This window comes from Buteo buteo, chromosome 11 (genome assembly GCF_964188355.1).
Source record: "Buteo buteo chromosome 11, bButBut1.hap1.1, whole genome shotgun sequence".
NCBI classification, from domain to species: Eukaryota; Metazoa; Chordata; class Aves; order Accipitriformes; family Accipitridae; genus Buteo; species Buteo buteo.
Genome location: NC_134181.1, coordinates 2165771 through 2178912, shown reverse-complemented (window position 1 = coordinate 2178912; position 13142 = coordinate 2165771). Strand labels below are relative to the sequence as shown.

General features: G+C 56.1%; 1 protein-coding gene across 4 annotated transcripts in view; it reads left to right on the top strand.

Annotated features, from left to right (window-relative positions):
- Window positions 1-13142, top strand: part of ZNF469 (zinc finger protein 469) — a 255902-nt gene that overhangs the window by 213076 nt on the left and 29684 nt on the right. The window contains exon 1 of one of the 4 annotated variants that reach the window (XM_075039863.1): window positions 9155-9240. The exons of the other annotated variants lie outside the window; for them this stretch is intronic. The gene's annotated coding sequence lies outside the window, so the exon portion shown is untranslated. Of the gene's footprint in view, window positions 1-9154; window positions 9241-13142 lie in introns of those variants that run through there. 4 annotated transcript variants of the gene reach the window in all.

Below are 13142 nucleotides of genomic sequence, written 5' to 3'. Positions count from 1 at the left end.
TTTAAAGAAGGTGTTTCTTACCGCAATGAAGTAGAAACCATGTCTCTGAGGAGCCAGGACCTGGGGCCAGGAGATGAGGATTTGCTTCAAGCAAATTCGTTGCATTTTTCTGGGGTAGCATCTCTTCGCCTGCGATGCCTCATGGGCATGTGGGAGCCTGAAAGCTGTTGACGAAGATGAGGGAGTTTGACCTGTGCCGTGAAACAAGGCATCAGATCTCTTCCCCGTTCGGCTTTCCCAGACGCAAAGTCAGGGTGGGTGAGATCTGGTGAGATGTCAGCATCCCGCAGCATCCTCCGGTGCTTCGGGATCGGCGTGACTGATGTCCCCAAGACCCACAGGACCACGCCAGCACCGTTCAGATGCTCCCACCGCGGGCTGTGTCCCTGATCGCCGTTCCCATCACCGCGGAGGGTGCTGCTCCTTTCCTCCACGGAGAGATGCTGCCTGGGCTGGGGCTCTTCCATAAAGCCCTGCAAACCCAGCAGAAGCAAATTGCTACCTACTGGAGACGAAACCCGGCTCCCAGGGCAAAGGAGACTGCATGTAACTCCGGGAAAAGCTATTCGTGTCGGAAGCGTGCTTTTCTTGGACTGCTCCGCTGTATTTATGCAGGCTGGTATGTGGGGAATAATTAGAACCTCATCCCAAGTACTTGACGAGCATGTTTTCCATTCTAGATGTTGACAGGTCAGGCTATCCGGCCATCCCTCTGTGCCTAAAAATGTTGACATTTTATCTTTGCTGAAACCAAAACAAGGTCCCAGGAAGTTCTTGGACCGGAGAGAGCGATGCTGTTTATTGACAGCCTGCCGGTCACACGCGTGGTGCTTCACATGCATGTGAAAACGCCGGGCTCCCTGTGCCCACACCTAACCCCGCCGGGGTGATGGGAGTGGGGGGCAATGGGAGAAGCCGGTGCAGGCATCCATGCGGAGGGGCTGGGGCTGTCACGGCTGGCGAGGGGCATGGGGAAAGGATGCTGAATGGAGCAGAGCGAGCAGGGCTGGGAGGCTTTTGCCTGGATGAGGCTGGATGGGTGCAAGGGCAAGCTGCTCCCATCCAGAGTGGGGATTTGGGCACCTTGGAGCAGCCGCTGGAGAGTCTGTGCTGCTGCAAGAGTGGAAACAGGGAGAGGTGGGTGCTTCAAACCTCCAGACTGTGGTTTTCACTAAAAACCTGGTGTCTAACCTGGCAGGAGAGAGAGACGTGAGGATGCACTCGCTCTTATCTCTCTAAAAGACCTTGTAAAGCCTGCAGGAAATACCCAGGAGGCAGCCTGGGCTGGAAAAGCTTACGAAGCTGTTGGAGGAGGTTTCGGGGAGTTCACACAGCCCTGAGCAGCCGAACTAAACCGACCTCATTTCAGGGGATTCATGAGATGAAAGGGAAGCCCGTCGGGAACCATCTCCTCTGCCCTTGCCCGCCACGGTCCCAGCGTCCCAGCCCACGCCTCGGATCTCCCTTTCCACCCCTCCGAAGCTGGAAAAGGCCCTGGAGGACACACCAGAAGGGCTGGGTTAATTGCCTGGTTGTGGGATGCCTGTTCTTCAGCAAACGGATTAATAACGGGGAGGGGAAGGAGCACGCTGGGGTGGGAGCACCCTCAAACCCTGCCTGTGCATCCCAGCAACCTGGGGGACGGGATGCTGGAGGGAGAGGATGGACTGGAAGGAGCTGGACTGGCTGCAGGCGAGACCGACAGCCGTGGCATCGCTCCCATCCCGCCGATCCCCACGTTTCGCAGCAGCCCTGCTCCCGTTTTGGGTCATGGCTCGCTGCCGGAGCATCGTGTCGGGGAAGGAGGTTTATTTTCCTTCTCCACGTTTGCCTTCCATGCAAACCAGCCCTACCGTGTAATGTTTCTCATTTCCTCTATACATTAATGAAGGCTCGAAGTGAAAAGCTGCACACTTAGGCTGACCTAACCCCGAGCTAAGCCGGCAGCCGGAGGGACACAATGAGCCGGCTGTTTGGACCTGGCTGGCACCGGCTCCTTGTCTGCTCCCAACACAATGGTGTTTTCCTTGGCCGGCGTTCAGAGGCGCGGGAGGGAGACGGTGACAGGGAGGATTCCCACAGTCCCCCCAGCGAAACTGCCCAACACCGTGGCATCGTGCCGCCGGGACGTGCCACGGAGCCGAGCCCATCCTCGGTGGTGTGGCCCCGCGGTGCTGGCTCTCTCCGGAGGGTGCAGGGAGCGGCGTGGGATGGGCAGCGCAGCCGAGCGTGGCGTGAGATGCTACCGGCAGAGGAACCAGCACCAGTATCTGTGTGTGCAGGGTCTCTGTTTCATCCATCCCATTGGCATCCTCTTGGAAATTAAAAAAAAAAAACCTAAATTTAGCGGTGGAGCATTGCTCTTGAAATGGAAAATTTGGGCTTTTTTTGTCCACCTTCTCAGCTGACACTAATCATGGATAGCTCTGGCAGCTCACACCTGCGTTTTGGGGTAATAAACCCTTTTTCCATAATATTCTCCCCGCAGCTTTAGCAAGTGGTGTGCTTCCCAATAGCATTTCCACTAAGACCAGTGTTCTATTTCATATAAAGTCCTCCTGAACGTGTTTCGGTGGCCTCTTCTCCCTCCAGACCAAGGAAGCATTTCATTGCCATTTACCGTGCCACAGCGGAGGAGAGGGGCCGGCAGCAGGGCAGCGCAGTGGGTGCGTGTACAGTGCCTGGCAGATCTCGTACGTGTTGCTTTTCCACCAGCTCGGCACACGATGGGGGCACGGGCATAACGAGAGGCAGCAACCCATCATGGCCTTGCGGAGCTCACACGGCGTTGCGCATCTGGTGTATTATTTATAGAAATTCAAGCCCTATTTCACCTGCATACACTGCAGCTGGCGAATCTCCTCCCAGGGAGGTAAAGTTTTTAATGAAAACCTGCTCTAGCTATCCCTGTGAGCGTTGGGGTTAAGCACTGGCTTTTCGTTGCCTTGATATCTGCTCAGGGCGAGAGCAGGTGAGCTGTGATCCCGACCTCGCGTTCTCCGGCTGCTCCAGCAGCGATGCTGCATGCCGGGGAGCGATGCCAGGTCCCTGCCCGACGCTGCGCAAGAGGCACTGCTTCTCGCCCCAATGCTTCGTCACCCTCTGGCTGGAAGTCCGAAACCCCTTTCCTGCCATCCTCCACCTGCCTCCGCCTCAATTGCTAGCAAGGAATTGCAAGCAAGGAATTGCAAGCAAGGCAATCGCAAGCAAGGAATTGCAATTAAGGCAATTGCAAGCAAGGAATTGCAAGCAAGGCAATTGCAAGCAAGGAATTATGAGCGAGGAATTGCAAGCAAGGCAAATTGCAAGCAAGGAATTGCGAGCAAGGCAAATTGTGAGCAAGGAACTGCAAGCGAGGCAAATCGCAAGCAAGGAATTGCAAGCAAGGCAACCGCAAGCAAGGAATTGCGAGCAAGGTGGGTGTTTCCCAGAGCATCCTGGTGGGATCCCTTTCTTCAGCTCGCTGCTTTTCACTCCTCAGGATTATTTTTTTTAATTTGGAAGCAGCATAAAGCAGTGCTGCAGGTGCCTGCGGATGCTATCCAGGTTGGCGCAGCAGTAACCCACAGCAAATCTCCAACAGTGAAGCACCCAGGTTGCACGTGAGCCGGAGCAATGAGCCCAGGGCTTGTCATGGGAGCAGGGCGCGATGCTGCCGAGAGCTTAGGGTTAAGCTTTAAGTCCAGTATTAGTGCAAAAAATATGAGAATCCGGTTCTATGTACCGTCCCGGCCAGAAGGTACCTGGTGGCAGAGGCTCTCCCATCGCACACGCTGCGGCATCGCTGGCTCCGCTGCCGAAGCTGCAAGCTGAGCAATTCAAGCGGGAAGGTTTTGAGTAGCGGGGATAATTAATTTTGGAAGAGATTACGAAAGCTGTGGTGAATTCTCTGTCACTTCGAGAGCCCAAAGCAGACTCTGGACGCTGGTGTAAAATATCTGCTTTCATTCAACCGCAAGCTCTCGGGGCGAGGCCAGAATCCCTCGGTGAGACTTTTCTGGCCAGCGCTGTGCTGGAAACCAGTGACTGGCTGATCAGAGGGAAGAGTAGTAATCTTAATTTATCACATACTTTTCATCCCAAAGCACTTCCACAGTCCGAGCGATCTTCGCTGCCAACTGTTTGCAGCAATCCTTTCAACTACCCGAGCTGAAAAGTTTCCTGGGCTGTGACGGCAGCGAGGGCTGTCGGGAGGCAGAGACAGGTTGCTCTGAAAAATCTCTTTTTCCAGTAGGGACAAATCCTTCCAGAGAGATGCACAAGCTGGACAGACGGAGCTCCCCGGATGGGAATGTCGGCTGGGGAGAGTTTCACAACCCCGAGTTCATGGCAAGGTCCTTGGGATGACTACAGGGCTTGCACGGCGTGGATCCGGTCTGCATCCCGACGGATTTTGCAATATAACATCCCTCCCACAGCTGTCAGGGTGTTGCTGCCGGCAGCCCTGGCTTGCAGGAGGAGCGAGCTGGGAAATTTTGTGGCATCAAAGGCCATCACGCTTTGCACGAGCAGCCCCGAGACGGTGGCACCGGCCACGCGAGGGCTTGGCTTGCAGAGAATATTTCGATGCAGCCCTGCATCCCGGCCAGGATGGCTTCTCGGTGGGGCTGGATAAAACCTCGAGGCCAGGAACGGCACACCTGAGCATTACTCAGCATTGGAAATCGAGGTCTTAGCCCTGTTTGCCCGTGACAGGTCTAAACTGGGATTTTCTCTCCGCAGCTCCGGGGTTAAATGGGAGCTGCACACCCCGATGCGTGCTGCAGATGTGGGAGCTGCACACCCCGATGGGTACGGTCCTCTGGCCGGGCAGGCTGGAGATCATCTCCGTGCTGCTTCTCCCAGCCCCAGTCCCACCTCGCCACGGCCTCGGCCACATCCAGCAGCAGCCTCCTGACTTTGCAGCTTTCGAAGCGATTCCCTGGGCAGCCGCCCCCCGCTTCCTTCCAGGCCTCGCCGGGGACTTACATGAAAAGGTCATTTATAAAACCTGACGTTTTATTTCATTGCAAATGCCCCGGCGAGGGCCGGGCTTGAACTCCGCTTTTATTCCACATGGCTCCTATTTATTTCTCGGATGGATTAGTAAATCACAGCTGTCACTAAACATTAGCCCGGCTGTTTCATCAGCTCTCCCTCTGCAAGCTGACAGTTCATTAGAGCGCGGTACCCGTCAGGATGCTGCCACCGCCTCGCCCTCTGAGCAAGGCTTTTCTTCCAGGCTCGGCCGTGCCCCGCGCCATCCCAACCCGCTGTAGAAATGCAAGCAGCGATGAGTTAAAACTAACAAAAATAAAAGGCTTCCCAGGTAACAGCTCCTTATGCAGTTATCATTTCTGGAAAAGCCAACGGAAAGCGTGAGTAACGCGAAAGGGGATGATTATCGGCATTTTTCAGGCTCCATGGTACAGGGCGGCGGGAGGGTTGGTACAATTTGGTGTTTGTGCGTTGGGGGGAGCTGCACGGTAGCCCCGTTTGAAAGGTTTCGTGCCCTCTCTCAATTCCTAAGTAAACCTCTCGTCCCCCTGTCAGCTTTGATTTGTAACCGTACTCGTGGCATCTGGTTTTCATATGAAGGGTGGAATACAGGGGATGCTGTCTGCTCGCTTCTGCCCAGAGCTATTCATCTGGGGCCGGCTCGCCAAAAAAAAAAAAAAAAAAAAAAAAACCAAACCCGTTCCTGAAAGGCACTAATCATTGCGGAGGTGGAGAGCAGAGAAAGGATCTGCTGTCCCCGCGTGCTGTGGGATGCGAAATGAGGGGCAGGAGGGCGAGGAGGAGCTCTAGCCCACCCGGGTCCGGGCTCTGCTGCAGCCCCTGCCTGCGCTCGGGATGGGGATCTGGCAAACGCATCCCAGAATATTAAGGCAGAGGAAAGGATGGGTTTGCAGGAGGGATTTCAGCAATGATTGATGGTATGCGCGCATGGCACGTGCTGTCGTGGTACATCTGCCCCCCGGATTTGTCCTCGGTACCCTTTCTCCCTGCTCTTGGCAGCGTCGGGTGGCACAGGGTGGCTCTGAGCATCCCAAACGCCTCCGGAGTTGCACGTGGTTGTTGGTGCCAGGGGGTCTGCTCCATCGGGGCGGTGCAAAGCCCACCCGCACGGCACAGGGCTCGGGGCATTCGCAGGCTTTTGCAGGGTCTTTGGGGTTTTGCTGGAGGGGTGAAATGGGATTGTTTCAAGGTGGTGTGGTTAGAGCCGGCTTTATGAAACGGGCGGTCTGCTTTTACCCTGACTCTCAGCGATGGCATTTGCAAAGCCAGGAGGAAAACCTCTGCCCGTGGTCAACTCAGGGCACCAGCACCGCCCGCAGCTTCTTCTTGTGTTGGTTGACTTTGACTTTTTATTGCACGTGGCCATTTTGCTGATATTTCTTGGGGCTTTGAGATTCCCAGTGGGCCGAGACGGTCACTGTCCTGCAAAATTCATTCGGAAATGCCAGGCTGGCCACGTGAGAACTACAGAGGAGGCAACACCATGCCCCTTTCCCTCAGCAGCCATGCAGGACCAAGTGCTTTTGGAGGAGCTGTGGGCAGAGTTCCCATGCTGCGTCGTCCGGGCGAGCAGGGACAAGGACATCCCGGGGTGACAACTTGTTCTCCATCCACATGTGGCGATGGCTTTCAGGCATCCCCCAGCCCGGAGAGCCCAGCCTCGTGCGGTGCCCTGGGCGAAAAACTCCCAGCTGGGTGAGGTTTGCTCGCTCTCACCTTATTATCGGGGCTGGAGGATGAGATGAGGCTGTTCTCCGGGGTGGCTTCCAGCAAAGTCCAGATCCCAGCGCCGGCATACCAGAGCGCCGATATCAAACCCAGCAGGGACCAGCCAACTGGGAACACTTAAAAGCAGGGAGGATTGCAAAGCCCACGGCCTGTAGCTGGCACAGAAGCAGCCTTAAAAAGAGGAATATCTGCCTCCAGCTGCCGAGAGGCACCGAGGGGCATGGGATGCTCCCAAACCCCAGACCTGCCAGGGACATCCCGTGCTGGGTCATGGGTCCCCGTGCATGGCTGAGTGCCCCTCTGTCCCCAGCTGCCTGCTCCATCCCGGGCTGTCCTTGCAGCCTTCCCCTTCGCTCCTGTCCCTTTCGGGATGGGAGAAACCGGGAGCCACATACCCGCACAAGCCTGAGCTGGATGTACCCTGATGTGCAAGACTGGGTTCAAACAGCACCGGAGAACTGCTGCCACCCCTTCCCTCTGCAAACCACTTTCAAACCCTGTAAAGCCGTTAGAGAAGCACTCTTCAGCATCATCTATAATTTTAACACGATGGTCTAATTTTCCTAAACCAGCAGCTGATTTTCAGCGGCGAGGAATGCTCTAGAGGAAGCAATTTTATTTTTCCTTCCCTTGCTGGACTTCCTAGAACGCAGCCTTTGATCCAGAGTCCTGATGTTATCAAGTAGGAAGCTGCAGCTCTTTGAAGTGGGCTTCACATCACGCTTTAAACTTCTGGGGATTTTAAACCTTCAGCACCGGGTGCAGCTTTGGTATGGATCACCCCCACTTCAGATCCGAGGACTGTGGCCACCGAGGGATGTCCAAGGGCTCAGCTGGGACCACTCGCACCCTGGGCTGGGAGCTTGTAGAAGAAACGAGAACATAGCTCGCAGCTGCCTGGGGAGATTTAATGCTTCAGGGAGCCCAGGACTGTGGCCTGAGTAAGATTTGGGTGCTCTGCTGCTGTTTTGAACATCTGGCCTTGCCGCTGTGACCTGGGGCGGTGGAAACGGGTCACATCCTGATTCCAAAGGAGCTGCATGGGATGATGTTTTCAGGCTTGCGCTCGTCTGGGTCATTGTAAAGCCCCTTTCTGCTTTGCTCCTGTGGCTGCCTTCCCAAAATTTCACCCCAAAAAGGCACCCTTACATCTTGTTTCGGAGGTGCTGTGGATCCAGCTGGAAGCAACAGCACAAAGCTTTCCCAAAGCAGCAGCAAAAGGCTCCGGGATGGGAGCGGCCTCGAGCAGCCGGTGCTGGGAGCTCTGCTCACCTGTAGTGGATTAACAGGGACGTGGATGGGCTCAGCTGGGTTTGCAAACGAGTCCCACGGTGCTAACGAGCAGCATCCATAAGCTGTGGGTCATGCAGCCACCTCCTGGGATGTAGAGATGAATCAAGCTTGATTTGTGCAATGCCTTAAGCTGGGCTTAAAGTGTAACTGTTACTGCTTGTTTATTCACTTCTATTTTTTGACGGTCCAGGGCATGTCATTCTGGGATGCTGCACAGGCACAGAGCAGGACGGGGGTCTCTGTGCCCCAGAACAACCTGAATATTCGCTGAAATAATGCAGGTTTGGAGAGCAGGGACGAGGGATTTGAAGGTGCTTGCAAGCAGCTCTTCCCCCAGCACGGGGCGAGGAGGGTGCTGGGTGTTGGGCTGCAGGCAGGTATCCCAAAGCGTGGCCAGAGGCCCTGTGCCAGCCTGGTGAGCATCCCTGGGGGAGGTGATGGGCTGGAGAGGAGGACTTGAAGTCTGGTACCGGCAGCAGCAGAGACAGCAGTGGCCCCTGTGGATCTGTCTTGAGCCTTTTTGTCCTCATTCCTCATCACTCAACTGAAAAAGCAGGATAAAAAAATAGAGCTAGGAGCAGGGAGAAGGGGGCCTGCATCCCTCGGCACGCGGCACCTCTCGGGTTTTGGCAGCCAGAGCACCCAGCTTGGCAGAGCCTGGCAGCACCAGCAGCGAGGCAGGCAGACTGCAGGCAGGAGGGATGGCAGCACGCGTGGGTGCTCGCTTTCCCCTTGCCGTCCCCTCAGGGGTGCTGGCTTCAGCAGGGGCAGCACCGCGGAGCTTTGGTGGGACCCCCCCCCGCGAACCCTGCCGCAGCATCCTCCTCTCAGCCGGGCTGGGGGGCTCTTCCAGAATCCCTGCGCTGGCTTTCCAGAACAGCTTCTCCATCAGAGCTTCTTCCAAAGGAGCTCCCATACTTTGGACTCGGTACCCCGGGGTGGCAGGATGATGTCCCTGCGGCGGTGACTTGGAGCCCATCTCCAGCATCCCCATGCGGTCGTTCCCCGCTGAGCCGGGTTGCTCCCTTCTCCCACAGATCCAGCACCCGGTAAGCAGCCTGCTGCCTTCGAGTGGCACGGGACAAGCAGGAGCGCAGGAGAAACTGCCTGGGACAAGCGGGAATGGCCTCTCCAGCTCTTGGAATTTGCCACACCAGGGAGCTCCGCACGTCTGGAGCTCGAGAGGAGCCCAAGTAGGACAGAGGAGTCCTCAGGTCCCAGGTAGGTGATGGGGACACGGCCACCCTCTTTGGGCAGGAGACACAAAACGGGTGCCCAGAGCATGCCCACGGCTCGGCGCCGGCTCCAGGTGCTGATGGAGGACACGCACAGCCTTGGGCTGAGGTGTGTGGGGGCCGACATGCCGTAGCAGCCCTTCGTTTGCTTCCCGTCAGCCCCATCAAGGGACACACTAACGAGGAGCTCGGAGGAGGGGTGGCCGAGCAGCGGGCTCTGCCCTAATCGATGTCCTGCTGAAGGAAGGGTCCGCGCCGAAGGATCAGCCCAACACCCGCCGCTTCGTGCCGAGGTTGATCTCCCATGCCGAGGGTGGGTGATCCCGGTGCCACTGCCTCGCTCACTGGGAAAATTCCCTCTGGTTTTCTGATGGTGTAAGGATGCTGGACATGTGCATGAGCCTACGCTGCTTATTTTTGCTTCTTAGCACCAAGTCTAAAGCCTTGTGCGGTTTTTCAGGCCAGAAAAATCATCATTTTTCTCCTTCTCACAACCAGCGTCGTCGGCTTTGCAGCAAAGTCTGGGGCTGAACTTTTGTCCTGCAGACAGAGATGGCTTTAATTGTGTCCCCATAAAGCAGCTCAAGCTCTTCCCTTGAGGAAGGTTCACAAGGAAGATGGAAAATAGGCCCTTAATGCCCTAAGAATTTTCCTCTCTTCCCCCACCCCATCTTCCCTTCCATCAACTTTTAAGCTCTTCCAAAAACTGCAGCCCTCTGCTTCTATACATTGATGGCAGGACAGGGATGCTGCAGCTTTGCCAGCAGCGCAGGATTTCCATTGAGTTATAAGTGGAAGCAAATGGTTTAAAAGGAAATTAAATTTACAGCTCTATAAAAAAATGCATTTTATTGCTTTGCCTGTCATTCGGTAGAGGCAGGGAGATAAAGGAATGCTTTGCATTTGTCTCTTGCCTCGGAGGCCAGAGGCGAAGAGGAGCAAACCCACCAATCACGCAATGGCCGGGCAGCCAGATTCAGCCCCAGCTCCATGGAAGTCAGTGGCAAAATCCCGGGAGAGGGATGGTTGGAGGGGATGCTCGCGGGGGGCTGTGAAGCAGGATGCTTCATGCTTTTAAATGTTGACTGGACGAGGCCCCGAGTCTGGCTTGGAGGGCATGTTCTGCCCTAAGAGATTGAACCGGATTCTTCCTGAAATCCTAGCTAATCGTGGCGCTTTGCAAACATGTGCAACACCTAAGGGTTTATTTATGGGGAAACGTATAGCTCCTCTCTACGGTTTATTAAGTAATCTCTTTCCCGTGTCGTTACAGCACTGAGTGGGGAGCTTAGAATAAATGGCAATAGAATGGCTGCACTGGACATCTGCTAAAGCCAGCGCAGTAAATTCTTCAACAGAAACTGAAGGGAGAGGAGGGTTCGGTGACTTCATGTTCAAAGTAGAGTGACACTGGGCTGGCCGAGGAGCTGGCTGAGCCGGTGGGCACACGCCGGCTTGGCCACTGGACCCGTCTGTGCCGGCATCGTGCCGTGTCCGACTGAGCCGGGAAGATGCTGCGGGGAAGGGGAAGGCGAAGGCCAGTGGGTCATTCGTGCAGAAAGCTCAGCACGGCACCCAGTGCAAATCCCCTGGGGTCATAGGAGCATCCCTGGCTTGGACGGGGACGGGTGTAGCAAGAGCGATCGGTGGCTTGGCTGGACTCGGTTTGCACAGCATGGCACCCACAGCTGCAGCTTTGGGGTTGCACATCACCGTCATCCCAGGAACGGTCCTTCCCGGGGCTCCCAGATATAATAGGACCCACCAGGAGCTGCTGGGGTCACGTCTTTCCCCGTTGCCACCTCGTTCGGGATCCCAGCACAGGCTGAGGGATGCTCTGCCTGCGCCCAGCGAGCCTGTGTGAGGTGGGCGAAGGAGCTTTGCCTCTTCCAGCATCGCCTGAGCTACAAAGTGAGTGTGCGGAGGCTCTTGGCCCTCTGGAGGAGGAACCTCCCCCAGCTCCAGCCCTCCCAGCTGTGTCAATAGAGGAGGAAGAAACAAAAGTGCTCTTTCTTCGCCTGTTGTTTTTGCAGAGGAGGACAAGCCGATGGCCGTTGCACTGTGACACTGGCTGCTGGGGACAGGCGTGTGTTGGGCTTGGCCAAGCTCTCCGCACCCTTCTGGGAAACATTCAACAGCAGGGTGCAATGAAGGGAAACCCAGACAGTCTGCTTTTATATATATATATATATATATATTTCGTTTTGCCCATGACTTTACTGAGAGCGGATTGTTAAAGGTCGGAAGGGAAGAGGTTCTCTGGCCTTTCTCCGGAGCCAATTTTTTTCCCTGAGCAGCATCCTTGCTGCCACAGGGCCCGGGGTGGTTGCACATCCCTGGGACATCTCTCCCTTCGTGGCCGTCCATGCAGCTCTCGCCGCGTCCACGCTGCCGGCTGCACCCAGGCTCCCCGCCGCGTACTCTCCATCCCCATCTCCGAGTAACCTCCCTCGCAGGCTGTGCGTGCAACGCAGCCCGGGGAAAGGAGGACTGAGGACATCACGGCGATGAGACCAGGGTCTAGCCGGTCCTCTGTGCTCCTCCAGTGTCTTCCAGCGAGCGATAGTGCAGGCAGCTTCTGAAGTGCTTTGCAAAACATCGGTGGCTCTCCATGTTGGTATCTTGCTAGAGCATCACCCAGCAATGCTGCCGTTCCTCCCGAGCACGCAGAGCTCGGCAAGGACTTCGGAGCGGCAGCTTATCCCTGGAAAGCGTCCTCTGCATCCCGCCGTGCCGCAGATCCAGGAGCCTCCCCATCGGCGCGCGTCGGAGACGAGCCCAGGTGCAGGCAGCGACGGCCACAGCTGCCAGCCGACCCTCTGCCGCGTTTCCTCGCCAGCGTAGCTCCGCGGCAGCCTCTCCAGACCTGACATCAGCTGTGAAAACAAAAGAAGCTGCCTTCCTGCACGGTGCAGGAGATGCGTCCGGCTCCTCCGGCAAAGCCCCTGCCACCGCCGCGGAGAGGACTCGCAGCGTTGTTGGGTGTCTCAGTCTTTGCGACGGGAGGCTGCCCGGCCCCGTTTGCCAACTGCTAAACATTATACATGCTTCTAGGATTGAAACGATAAAATGTGAACTTAAGTCACCGTGCCTGTTCATTTTAAAGGGCCTTGCCTGAGGACAGCTGGGGAGAGGCTTGGAGGAGACCCTAGCCCTGGTGGGAACACAAAGCTCTCTCCATCTTTCTCCCCAGACCTGCTCCCACTTTCAGAATGCTTTAAACCTGATATTTGAGTATTATCATCCCTCCTTTCAGCAGCGCTCTAAACCTAGAGCCGTCCTGCAGAAGATGCCAGGTCCTGCTCGTGTTTTCCACCTCTGTCTGGGTCGCGTAGCCCCGACCAGGCTGCCGACACCGGGGATGTGCTCCGGATCTCCCCGCACATCCCTCCTCCTGGTGCCGCAGCTGGATAAATCCGTGGAAGCTTCTTGCAGCCTTGGGGCTGGTGAGCCTCTCGGGGGGCTTTGCTCCAGCTTAAACTTCGGGGATGTGACAACATCTGCAGGCAAGAGCAGGGGACCCGAGTCGGCTCTGCCCAAACCAGTGTGCACCTGCCTGTGTCAGACTGGGAACAACTGGGTTTTTCCTCTTGGATCCTCATTTTCTTCATATACAACAAAGGAGTTGGCGGTGGCACCGTTCCTGCCGGGCACTGTGAAATCCCCGATGCAAAGCCAGTCCGTTGGTCGTGTACATCCGTCACTTTTCCGTAGGAAACCCAACTTGACGCTCCGAGGATGAGTCATGCAGCGAGGAGATAAAGCGAAGTTGAGCTGAACTATTCCGATTCACGCTTTGCCTTGAAAAGCAGCAGATTTATGCACAGTGTTTGCAGGGGCAACGCGATATAAATCAGCTGCTCTCCCATGTTGTCTCCATTGCTGCTG